Here is a 12,991-nt window from a genome sequence, read left to right on the forward strand (position 1 = left end):
AACTGTGGGAGCTGTGAACACGCAGTCAACCTGGCAGGAAGCCCTCGGACAAAACAGACGTCTCATAGGAGCCCTCATTCTTCTAAACCCAGTGCAGCTGCCCGGGAAGGGTCAGGGGAGGCAGACCCCAAAGGAGCTCACAGCTGGAGGCCGGCTGCTGACCGCACTCCTCGAAGCGGAGTAACAAATGCTGCCTTGAAGAGGAATCTGAAGGGCACATCTCCGGGTCTACCAGAGCCTACCGCAAGCTCTTCTTGGATCCACACCTCCACTGACTCTCAGGGACTGGCTGCTCCAGGCTCCAGCGGGCCGCTCTTCCTGAGGGAGAGCTCAGGGTGGGAGTAGGGGGGTGAGCCACAGCCCCTACCATTGCAGCTGGTCTCCAGGCTGCAACCGATATTCATCCGATCCCTTGTCCACTACCCATTCTGCATTCAATTCATCTCAGCCTCAGCTACCACCTCTGCTGGCGTTGGTATCTCCGCTGATGTGATCCAGACCCTAATTGCTAGAGCTTAGCATGCAGGAAGTTGATTAGAGAGAGCTCGCAGCATCCACACCCGTGGGGGAGCGAAGGCAGCAAGCTGGGGCAGGCGGAGAAGCTGTGATCCAGTCGCAGGGAGATTTCAGAGCTCCACAGGGAGCTGTGAAGCTGGGCGCACCCTTCGGAGCTGTCTCCGACTGGGGTGAGAGGACCCCACCTTTTTTGCCCCCGACTTGACATCTTCTTGGATGCAGGCTGCCCTGAGGAAGTGGGCGTGACGCTGGGTGAGATGACTTTCTTCAGCAGAGGGCAATTCCTGCAAAGAACTGACCGCTGAGGGATTGTGGCTGTGGGATTGTGGCCTGTCAGCCAGAAGCAGCCGCAGAAGCTGGGGCAGGCGTCCTTCAGTCCCCAGGGGGGATGGGGTGGCACCAACCACAACATCCCCATCTGTATCTAGGACCCAACACTTGTTTCTCCTTGTCACAGTCTCAAATTCATCATCACAGTTGTTTCTCACTGACTCCTCTTTCCAGGATTTTCCCCCCAATTTGCAGTAAAATACATATAACATAAAACCCGCCTCCTTTACCATTTTTGAGAGTACAATTCAGTACAGTTAAGTATATCCCGTGTTGTACAACCAGTCTCTAGAACGTCTGCATTTTATATGATTGAAACACCATAGCCAGCCATCAAACCTAACTCTTCATTCCTCCCTCTCCTCCGAAGCCCCTGACAACCGCCGTTCTCCTTTCTGTCTCTAGGAATTCGATTATTCTGGGTACCTCACATAAGTGGAATCATATAATAGTTGTCTTTTTGAGACTGGCTTCTTTCACTTCACAGAAATCCTCAAGTTTCATCTATGTTATAGTATATATCAAAATGTCCTTCCTTCATAAGGCTGAATAACACTCTATTGTGTGAATACATCATATTTGTGTATCCACTCATCCATCAATAGACACCTGGGTTGCTTCCGCCATTTGACATTGTGAATAATGCTGCTATGAACATGGATATACAAATATCTCTTTATACCTTGTTTTTGATTCTTTAGGATACAAAGCCAGAACTAGGATGTTTTAGCCAAGCTGTTTTTGTTCAAGATGGGCTTATCTCTCGTTGGCTGGACTCCTTCCAGGCTCAGAGAGAGGCAAGGATGAACTACCTACTATCTACGGCAGGAGATAACTCTTACAAATCGGAACACTGTGGTAGGGTCAGGTTGACGTGCATCAAACTTGGCCCATGATTAATCATGAGCCCATGTACGCCATCCAAGAGTTTCTGTTTCCCACCAAAGAGAAATAAACCATCTGTAAAGGAAATTTCCCACCTGCTGCTTAAACCGCTCCACCGTTTGTTATCCTAACTGCCAAGGTTAGTTAATCACAAACAGGACTTTGAAAAACAGTCTCTATGATGGAAGGAAAAAAAAAGCTAAGAAACTAGCAGGGGCCAGCTCATGACCTCATGCCGAAGGTGGTGGGGGCATCTGCGATGATGAGGGGAAAGTAGGGGTTGGCAAAGGAGCGGGGGGGTGGGGGTGGGGGGGGCACTGGGGGAGGTTGGGTGGAGTTGAAGAAAATTGCCAAGAATCTAATGGGACATCATTCTGTTGGCCTGGTGGAACGAGCGCTTGGGATAAGCAGTGCCTGAGCTTTCAAGCAGCAAGAATGAAAAGTGCATTCTTTATGAATTTTGAAGAACAACCCGGGCTTCTCGTCTACAAATTACAAATTCGGACCAATGCATACACTCAAGGGTTCATTTCTTCTATTTTTATTAAAGTTAAATCCAATCTGCACAACTCAAATTGAAAGTCAAAGGCAGCATTATATGTCTTTTGAGCTTTTCCTCACCCCAGGTTGCCAGCTAAAATGGGAAAGCGATCAAAGGAAACTTAAAATTCAGAATTCATTCTCTTAAGGAAGTTCTCAAATCTGCAACTCGCCCACACAGAACTGCATGCAAGTGGATAATTGATACTGAATACGTTAATGGCAAAATTGTATGCATACTTCCTAAAATAAGCAGAACTGTAGTACAGTGGTTGGAAAGGCGGCTTAAAAAATAAATAACAGGAAGAGCTTCCTACCACAAAAGGCTCATTCTTAATCATCATTCAAAATAATACTAGATGACTATGCTAGACGCTCCCAAGAACATGTTCTGAAAAAAACTCTAACAATTACATGTGTTATGGTTCCCTGTTTAGTGAGCTGTAGGCTAACTAGAGTTGGTAACTATCTTGAGACAGCCCCATTTTTTTCAAATGTATTTTATTTTTTGTTGTCTTTTTTTACCTTGGCTTTTTTCTTTTCTTGCTTTTCGTACTTTTGGTGTTTACTAGTGAAGCCTCTTTTAAAAATCACAGATGATATCATCTTTGCTGAAAGGAACAAGGGAAAGAGAATTTTAAATTTGTCCATGTTTTGGTCAGTGTTTAAAGGGAGAACTACTGAGAAAGTCAGAGATGTACTGGGCTTTTTTTGTTTTGTATTCTTTCTTCCTTTCTTTATTTTTGGCCAGTTTCTTTTTCTTGTTGAAACAAACATCAGGCAAATCATTGAAAGCACAGAATCATTGTGCAACCACAATCAGTAAAATAACACAGGGCATGTTATTACTTATCTCTGGTTAAGTAATTCCATTCACTACGGGGTTTTTTTTGCAAGTTCTACTTACCAACTGTTTAATCAAAGTTTGTGATTTTTCTAAAACATATACTAGTTTTGGTGTCATCTATTGGCTCATAACTAGAAAGTGGCAAAGCTAATTGCAGCTGGTTCATCTCCTCGCTCAGGTCCCCTGGACCAGCCTCGTTTGCGCCAGAAGAAACAGTCAGGGTCTGTCCCAGGCTCCAATCAGCATCATTTCCTGTCACCCTTCGGCCCTAGCCTTGCTAATTTTTATTCAGCAACTCACCCACACCTGACACCCCTAATTTAGCCCAAGAATTCCCCACGTCTCACTCAAAATCCTGCAAGTCTTATAAAACCCCTTGAGTTCACACAAGAGCAGCCTTCTTTTTGTAATGGGCCCAGAATTCTTTAAAGATACAGTAGAGAAAACAACAGACCTGAAAGGGGGCACCGCATGGGGCCTATATGAGCCCAAAGTTTTTCTCTTATTGGCCAATCTCAGTCCATTAAATCCTACAATTGGAGAGCATTCCTTTGGATATTGGCAATAAATCTCCAGGAAGGTTAAAATGGATGCATGTGTAATTCATAGCCATTATCAGTCATGACTTAATTGGGCAATAAATTTTTCATATTGGCTACAGTAACCTTGCCGGGGACTTGCAAGCTGGGTTATGTGAAGGCCAGAGCTTGGGGTACTGCCTGGGTCGGGGGGGGGGGGTGGCTTTGTTTCTCTGCGGTAGAAAACTCTGAGGGTACGTAGTGCTTGGAAGTACAGGGAGAGGCAGCAAAAGAAGAGGTGGGAATACAACCAGAGCTGAATCCTTGGTGACCTTGCTTGCATTTTCAAAGTAAGAGTCACGCAGATTCCAGTAGAAAAGAAGCATATGGCTCTGTGAGGTCAGACTTGGTCTGCCAAGAAATCTCAGAGGTAATTTCCCACCGATAACAAGATTCAACCCTTATATAGTGTTTATGATGTGGGCGGCCCTGTTCTAAACACTTCACAAGACTTTATTTAATCACTACAACAACGACGAGGTAAGGTAGGTATCGCTTTTAATCTCCATTTTCAGATAAGGAAACAGGCCATAGATGTTCTGAGACATAGATGTCTGCTCTCTGGCCTAAAAGGCTTAGAAATCTAATTTAGCGGGCACACCCACAGCAGCGTAATGTTTTAGAATTAAACTAACATTAATTAGAGCTCAATAAGCCCGATGTTCAACACCAAGATGCCAACGTATTAATTTATGATGAGAAATGTAAGCTCTCAAAGACCACGGTGCTGAGGTTGGCGTCACTAAAAGCCTTCTCCCTCTGCGGGCAAAGAAGCCACATTACAATCAGAACACAGCTCTAAGGGGCATATAATTAGAACCAAGAGAACTAGATGAACGAGCTAAAAAAAAATTCCCTCCACTTAGTTTTTTAGACACACTTCTTTCCTTCTTGGGATAGTCTCGCCAGAGAGTCTGCAACACCAGAACTCGACTGCGGACCAATATTTCAATAGGACTTCTGACAGCGGAAGTCACCCTGTCACGCTCCTTTTTCTATGCTTCTAAATGACCAGCTTCTCCTCTGATAGGCAAAATTTGTAAAAACTGTGTTGAACCCCTAAATTCAAGCCCTGCTTTGGCTTAGGAGTAACACATTGTATATTTATTTTATAGAGCTCTTGTCTACCACCCAATTAGTCCTAATTATAAACTCCATAACGCCTAGCACAGTCGTTATATAAGGCAAGTGCTCAGTAATGTTTTGTTGAAAGAACGAGAGTGAAGGAATGAATGAATAAATGCATCTCAATGTCAGATGACTTAAAAATAGCTCTCCATCGCTATGGGAAACATATGGAGATTCCTCGAAACCTAAAAAATAGACTTGCCATATGATCTGACAATTCCATTTCTGGATGTATATTCGAAATAATTGAAAGTAAGAACTTGAAGAGATGCTTGTATACTCATGTCCATAGCAGCGTTATTCACAATACCCAAAAGGTGGAAACAGTTCAAGTGCCCATTAACTGATGACCGGATGAACAAAATGTGGCATGTACGTATAATGAACGTCACCTAGTCTTCAAAAGGAAGGACACTCTGATAGGTGCTGCCACACGGATGAACCTTGAGGACATCATCATGTTCAGTGAACGAAGCCAGTTACAAAAGGACAAACGCCGTATGAGGATTCCACATATGAGGGACCTAGAACAGCTCAATTCATAGAGACAGAAGCACCGCCAGGGGTGCTGGGGGCTACAGGGAGAAGGGAGATGGGGAGTTGCTGGGTAATGGGCCCCGATGTTCAGTTCTGCGAATCCGAGGGTTCTGCGGATGTTGGTGGCGATGGTGGCACCACCATGTCAACACACTCTGGCACTGAATCATACGCTTAAAAATGGTTAAAATGGTAAATTTTGTTATGTGTATTTTACCAAAACTGAAAAAAAAAAACCTCTCCGTGCTAATTTGCTAATTCCTAGCTTCCGTTTTTAAACCTGAGCTCTGATTCCATCAAACCCATATATCAGCTTCCGTATTTGTCCTGGTTTAGTGCAGCAGTTTGCCTGGTGAATTTCTTTCTGTTTGAGACTCGCTGTGTTGTGGTGTTGCTGTATCAGCCATACACAGAGTTGTGCAACATAGGACACAGCATTTCAGAATAAAAGCACAAACAACATTGTCACTCCTTGCTCATTAAAAGGACAGACTTTCAATCATGACAATACAGTATTCATGATTGATAAACAAAGCAGTTTGACACTGGGCTGATAGCATTTTGATAATCTTGGTAGGTTTTTTTTCAGATCCACAAGAAACGAGTGTACCAGCTGAATGCAGCTGAACAAAATCATTACAGAATTAGTAGTTTTCTGACCCACTTACTAAAAAAAAAAAAAAAAAAGCTGAATCCTTCCATTGAGACCCCAGGGAAATGTAGATTTTATACCTTTGATGTATTGCTTGGTTCTTCTTCAATTAAATTCTGGGATCAGTTTTTGAGTCCTTGCCATCTTCTCTTCTTTTAATAGGTAATTTTGTTTGTCTTCTTTAATATAGGCCTCTGCAAATTCTTGATTTTTGTAAATGTAAATGTATAATAAAACATGCACAGAGGTTTCTTCTGTGCAATTATTTTCTAAACCCGTCAAGGGGGCCTGCTTCTCTCCCTAATCCCTTCTCTTATTAGACTGGGGTTTGGGGGTGGAGTGGGCTGTCGGGAAGAGAAGCCCAATGTGCTTTGCCACAGATGAGAATCTGGGGAGACGGGGAAATGGTCACTTCCCCTCTGGTCACACCAGTAAAGGAGGGACACTTCGTTTTCCACAGGCATGAAGCCATCCATGTTTAGCTCTCTGTTTCCCACTGCCAGGCCCTCACTGAGGCTTTTCCAAACACAGAGAATGTTTCTCCTCCTGTCAAATTTTCTAGCCCTTCTCCATCCATTACAGTTTTTCTGTAAGAAGCTTTCTTCCAGATAAGGGAACTTTCCAATTTCAAACCTATTAAGACAATCCCTGACCAATATCCCATCAACAATTCACTCTTACAACTGCTGTATTTATACTGATTCCATGCTTGTCCTAGGTCCCCGTACAGGCCAGGTGTCCTTGGCCAAACCAAGGGCCTCGTGGCATGATGATCTCTCTGTCTCTGGGCTTCCTGTTCTGGCCACCGCGCTGTCATCCTGTTGTCCAGGTCGGTAACCTCAGAGGCGCATCTGTGTCTCCTTTCTGTTCACTTTTGCTCCCACACACCCAACCAGTCTCCCAATCCTAGCAATTTTTTCTTTATAACCTCTCTGAAATCTTTTTTCCCATTTCCAGCATAACTTCCATCTTCCAGCAGCATCATAATTGGTCCCTGATTCCCGACTCCCATCTGTAGTTCATCCTTAACACCAGCACCAGATTCATCTTGCTGAGGTACAGCTTTCTTTGGACCACTTCATGGTTTTAAAATCTTCATTGTCTTTGGCTTAGCATTCAAAGCTAGGTAGGTATAAAGACCAAGGTTTTATAAGCAATCCGACCTCTGTTCAAATCTCAACTCTGCCCTCTCTTAGTTGTGGGGTGTGGGAGGCAAGAGTCCCTTAATCTCTCAGAACCTCAGTTTCCTCATCTATGAAATGGGAGTAATAATACCCATCTGGGAGAACTGTGATAAGATTTAAACAAGATAATGTTGGCCAGTCCTTTGGCTGCTCATAGTAGGCACTCAATAAACGGCACCTTTTTTTAATCCACAGATATATTTATCATCTAATTGGTCAGTTGAGTGTTAGACATAAAAATGTAAAGAATACTTTAAAAATAAGAATTATATCCACTCACTCAATTTTATTGCAGAGAATACTTTAAGTTTGAATTTTCAAAAATAGCATCTTTTTTTTTCCCACGAGCCAATGCCAACCTGCCTGTCTTTACAGCTTCATTCTCCCCGCCTTTTGCTGGTCCCTAAACGCAAGTTCCTGGCCCCTGCATTTTTGGAGAATCTGTTCCCTCTAGTTGCTTGCCTTCCATCTTTGTCCATGGACTCCCCTATGTACTTCACTAGACAACTTCATGAAGTGCTCCTTGGTCAATTTTGTCAAATAATGTCAGTGGTGTACCAAGGAGGGAAGTGAGATTACGTTGCCACTGACACTGTTTAGAATTGCCATCTCACAGGGATAATAAAAAATCACATAGACTTTTAGTCTCATGCCACCGTACCTGCTAAAAACTCCCTTCTTGGAATTCCAAAACATACATAGCATAATTTATAAGGTGTTTAATATACTGTTAAATGTAATTCAATACTGGTTATAATTATAGTTATTTCCGCTTAGGTTTTCTACACTTTATTAAGTTGTACATTTTTTAGAGCAAGTTCACAGCATAGACATCTTTATTTCCTGCGTAATATCTAACACCACACCCTCCATATAATAAATGTTCTGAATAAACAAAGAGGCTAATACCAAACCCGTAGACCACGTTACCACGTGACAACACCTGCATTCTGAGATCGAGGTTTTTTCCTAACATCTTACTAAGTGAGCACCGACTATGCTAGGCGAGGTGCTAAGTGCTTCCCATACATTATTCATTCATCGTAAAAATGTATCAAGTTCCTACGCTACTATACGCAGTATGCTATGCCTGAAGAACACCTTAGTGAACAAAATGATTTACTTAAACCATGTCTGGTGGTCAGAGAGGTTAACTAACCTGCCCTTCAGCTAGCAACTTCAGCTAGCTCCCTCAATGTCAGTTGAGGGAGCTTCAACTTGAAAGTGGGTCTTACTCTAGAAACCATTCTCAACCACTATGTTACAATATATTTCCTCTGGTTGAGCTACTGACAAGCACCTGATAATGGTGAATGTCCAGTTTGACCACAGTCCCTTACACAATCAATGATGGAATACTCCTTGAGGGTAGGGATTATGTTTTCATAAATGCTGGAGGTCTTATGTAGTGTTAATACCTAACCCACACCAATTTCTGTTAGTTACTCAATGAATACTGGCCAACTGCCCTGATAACTGTACAATCCATTGGATTTCATTAGAACGCAGGAACTAAAAAAATTAATTCACCTATGATGTTATTTCATCACCAATAAAAACTTATTTCTACCAAGAGCCAGAAGGATAATAATAGCAACGATAACACACATCATGAAAAATATATTATAAGGCAAAAGTTTTCAGTTGTCCTGACAACTGGATGATATGCTATTTATACAATCCGTTTGCACTGAAATTGACAAAACTAAAGAAAAAATGGGAAACTCACCTAAGAAACGGTGTTAGTATGAGCAGCATCAATACACATAAAAACTTGCCTGCCAACAGATTAAACCAGAATGTTATGCAGGAAGAACAAGACATAACAAATGGGGAATTCTTGAAGTGAAATAAAACTAAGAAATGTTTAAATACAGCTTCAGATAAATGATATATATATAGCAAAACACATCAGCAGTGTTCTCAGGGCCAAGATCATTGAAAAGAAGCAGAAAGATGTGAACACAGAGAAAATGAAATCATAAATCTTTCTAGATGTGGGCAGTGGAAGGACAAAAAAATAACCAGCTCTAGAGCATAAAGCAGTAATTTTCTGATGAATTTGGGCAAAGGAAACAGCCAAATCATTAAAAGCGGGAGGGGGAGAGCGAGGAGCAATTTAATCAATGTTGGGAGCAACTGAGCTCGAAACAAAAGGTTTTGTTTGTTTGTTTGTTTGTTTGTCTGTTTGTCTGCCTAAGTGGTATGGCTCTGTGATGGGCTGGTTTCCCAGTGGGAATTCCTAGAAGCAGCCAAAAGCATGCTTGGGCTCACATCATAGACTGCCTTATGCATAGCCCATTTATATTCTTTTCAGGCAGCAAATCCAACGGTCAAATCGTAGCAGCCCGTCATGTCAGATCACAGTTGCTCAATCTCAGCACTACTGCCACTTGGGATCATCACATCCTTGTGGTGGGGGTTGTCCTGGCATTGTAGTATGTTCAGCAGCATCTCTAGCCTCTACCCATTAGATGCCAACAGCAACCCTTCCTCCCAGGTGTGACACCCAAAGATGCTTCCAGATAATTGCCCGATGCTCCCAAGGGGCAACATCACCTCCGGTTGAGAACCACTAGCTCAGGTGATGAAGGATGATCATCCAGCCCAACCTCTTACCATCCAGACGAGAAAACCAAACAAAGTCCAAGCACACTGAATGTCCTGCACAAAGGTACCCAGATGCTGAACGCCCGATCCAACCCCGGAACTCCAGATCGCCACTCAGCAATAACTCCACCATCCACCAATTTCAGTCATTTGCACGCCACCATCACGGTTTTCCCATACCCAATGCTGCCTATATTATTATTTACCATTTTTGTTTGAGTTGACTCGTCTTTCACTTAGTACATTTATTTTGATTTATTCACAAGGGAAAGGAAGACAGATGTAAAAGTTAGTTAAGATCATGGTCTCAGAGGGGGAGAGAGAGCCGTGTGTTCAGTTATGGTACATACTTAATCTGTCACACGCACACATCGTCCCTACCGTGCACCATGTACCACTCTCTACATGCTCTAGATATATGCAATCTTGTCTGAATAGTGACCTTAATAGGTAAGTACTATTATTATCCTCACATGGTCAGGCAGGATTCTGAAGCACAGAGATTCAAGATCACCCGAGTCGTAAGCGCCAGAACTGGGATCCCAGCCCCGGGAGTCTGGCTCCAGAGCCCAGGTTCTTAACCAGGAAGGGGAAGGATTAGAAATGCCTGGTAAGGGAGAGATGGGTCCGGAGCTGAAGATTCATAAGTATTTTCTAAGTACTGAGAAAATAGTGGATACAGATTCAAAAAGGCAGCCAGACCTGAGGTGTTCAGCGAGTGCTTTTGGGAGAAGGAAACTCTCACCTGGGAGAGAAAAGGTGGGCGGAAATGGTGGTGGAAAGGGCCAGAAACTGAGGGAGAGGGAATCAGGAGGAGGACGGGCAAGATGAGACTTTGACTGAGTCAGGTACACCAGGCACTGAGAGAAGCAAGGAGCTGGGCAGGGTAAGGAAATGGTGAGGCTGGAGGTAGACACTTAGGCATAGTAATGGTCTGGGGGAAAGGGAAAAATGAGTGTGGGGTGTGGGCTGCTGCAGTTTAGGTGAGACTGGGAAGGGGTCCCAGCAGAGTGAGCTGGGGTGCCCTGATGGGTAGAAGAGAAAGTGTAGTCCCATGCCAGGCAGAACAAGGTGTCTGCTAAAGGCAACCCCTGTGAACACCAACCATTGAAATTAATGTTTTTCCCTCGAAAACCAAGTTGAGAATCACTAGGGCTATGCACATCACATTTTGCAAAATGTTGAATCAATTCATCTCCAAAAAATATAAAAAGCTTTTGGATAACATTTGAGAAAATTTTATGTTCCCAGCACTAGTTCATAAATAAAATATACAACTTTAAAAAATGCACACACACTGGTAATCACTGAATGAAAATACCAAGTGTGGAACTGCCTCATCCCATGGTTTGCCAGCTCTTCCAACACTTGACTTTTCAAAAACAAATTTTCTGGAGAATATTTTGTCTTTTACACTTCCCAGGTTTTGCAGATCAAGTTGTTAATAAAACAACTTGGAGAAATTTAATAAGTGTTGTCCTATTTGGAAATAGGATTTCTTAGAAGGAACATTCCACGTCTTGCCCTTACTGATATAATAGCACTTATGTACAAATTCATCCATAGTATGTTATGATTGGTCATATCCAAGTTCAACCAGGATATCCAGGTACCACTAAATGCAAATATATTTAAAGGAGTATGGAAGTGATAAAAATGTGAATTGGTGCATAGTAGTTAAGAGTCCGTCAGACCTAAAGCACCAGTACCATAATATCAAGTAATACATTTACTGGGGTTACATACTAGCATTATAAGGTTATTGTGAGAATTAAATGAGATGTCATATAGAGAATTTAAGAAATGAAAAGCTACATGTATTTTAGCTACTATTATCTAGTATGAAGCAGAATAAACTAAACAATAAGCTACTTAGAAGGCTGAGGGTTTTCATAACTTTGCTTTGTTGAGTTTTAAGCCCTGGCACTAATTTTCAAGTAGGTAGGTACTTATTTATTCTTCTTATCTCAAGGTTGACCTAATGGTCTTGAATGGCTGTGGTTTACCAACTCCTGAAGGTCCCCAAAATGCTTTTCACGATGTCTGTGAACACTGTTTTCATAATCATTGCAATAATAGAAATTCTAATTTTATTAATAATAGTGTAACTAATTTCATACTACTAATGACCTAATACTATTTTCATTTTGCACCGTGTGGACATTTGCACCGATGGTGCCAAAGCAACAGTGGGTTACACTACTGCTTCATTAGCATGATGACGATGACGGACATGTTATTCTTCACTATTGTGTGCTTACATAAGAGAAAAAATGAAGCTAGCTTCAGTTAAGAATGTGCCTGATGATAACAGTACTTTTACTAAATCCTGACCCTTCAGTAGACATCTTTTGAATATTCCATGAGAAGAACCCATAAAGCACTTTGGCGGAAAAGCTAACTATTGCACAACGGCTGTCTTGAGATATTAAAAACACTTGTACTACCATTTAAATTATGAGCTGACTAGCTACGGGGTTCATGGAACACATAAGAATGACTGACATGCCCTGACCAGTGCAGCTCAGTGGGTGGGTGTCATCCGGCAAAGCAAAAGATCGCTGGTTTGATTCCCGGTCAGGGCACATGCCTGGGTTTTGAGCCCCGGGGTCCCCATAAGATGTGCGAGAGGCAACGGACTGATGTTTCTCTTTCACATCAATGTTTCTCTCCCTCTCTTTCTCCCTCCCACCCCGCTTCTCTCTAAAAATAAAAAATAAAAAGGAAAAATTAAGAAAAAGAATGATTGACAAACTATGGTATTCAGATTTGAGTATTTGGCAGACATTTTCTCAAAGATAAATGAAGTGAGCCTGTCACTTCAAGGAAAACAATGACAATATTGTTGCCAGTGCTAAAATTAGAGCTTTTAAGTGAAAATAAAAATTTTGGAAAACTCCTATCAGCATCAGTGAGCTTGACAGTTTGCCAATAAAGACTTTTCCGTGAGATCAGTGGTGACATAAATGAATGTGATTTTTAAAAATATAATGGCATGTGACAATATTTGGAAGATCTGTATAATTTAGTGAACTGATCTTTTCAAAATGACTAATACATATTGTTACAGAATTTATCATGCATGGATAAAATATCCATTCTAAGTGAAAGATAGATTAATAGATTTCCTTGGTATGGTTTTAGGTTCCACATCGCAATTAACGTTTAAGAAGCTATCACTTGT

General features: G+C 42.0%; 1 long non-coding RNA gene across 1 annotated transcript; it reads left to right on the top strand.

Moving 5' to 3' along the window:
• The first annotated feature begins 2,068 nt into the window (after positions 1 to 2,068).
• LOC118991354 (uncharacterized) lies at positions 2,069 to 7,059 on the top strand. The gene is made up of 3 exons (XR_005067388.1): positions 2,069 to 2,255; positions 5,951 to 6,175; positions 6,971 to 7,059. It is a non-coding gene; the product is annotated as an uncharacterized LOC118991354 (long non-coding RNA).
• Positions 7,060 to 12,991: the final 5,932 nt, after the last annotated feature.

Source organism: Sturnira hondurensis, unplaced genomic scaffold (assembly GCF_014824575.4).
Source record: "Sturnira hondurensis isolate 20B ecotype Veracruz unplaced genomic scaffold, ASM1482457v3 Scaffold0007406, whole genome shotgun sequence".
NCBI lineage: Eukaryota > Metazoa > Chordata > Mammalia > Chiroptera > Phyllostomidae > Sturnira > Sturnira hondurensis.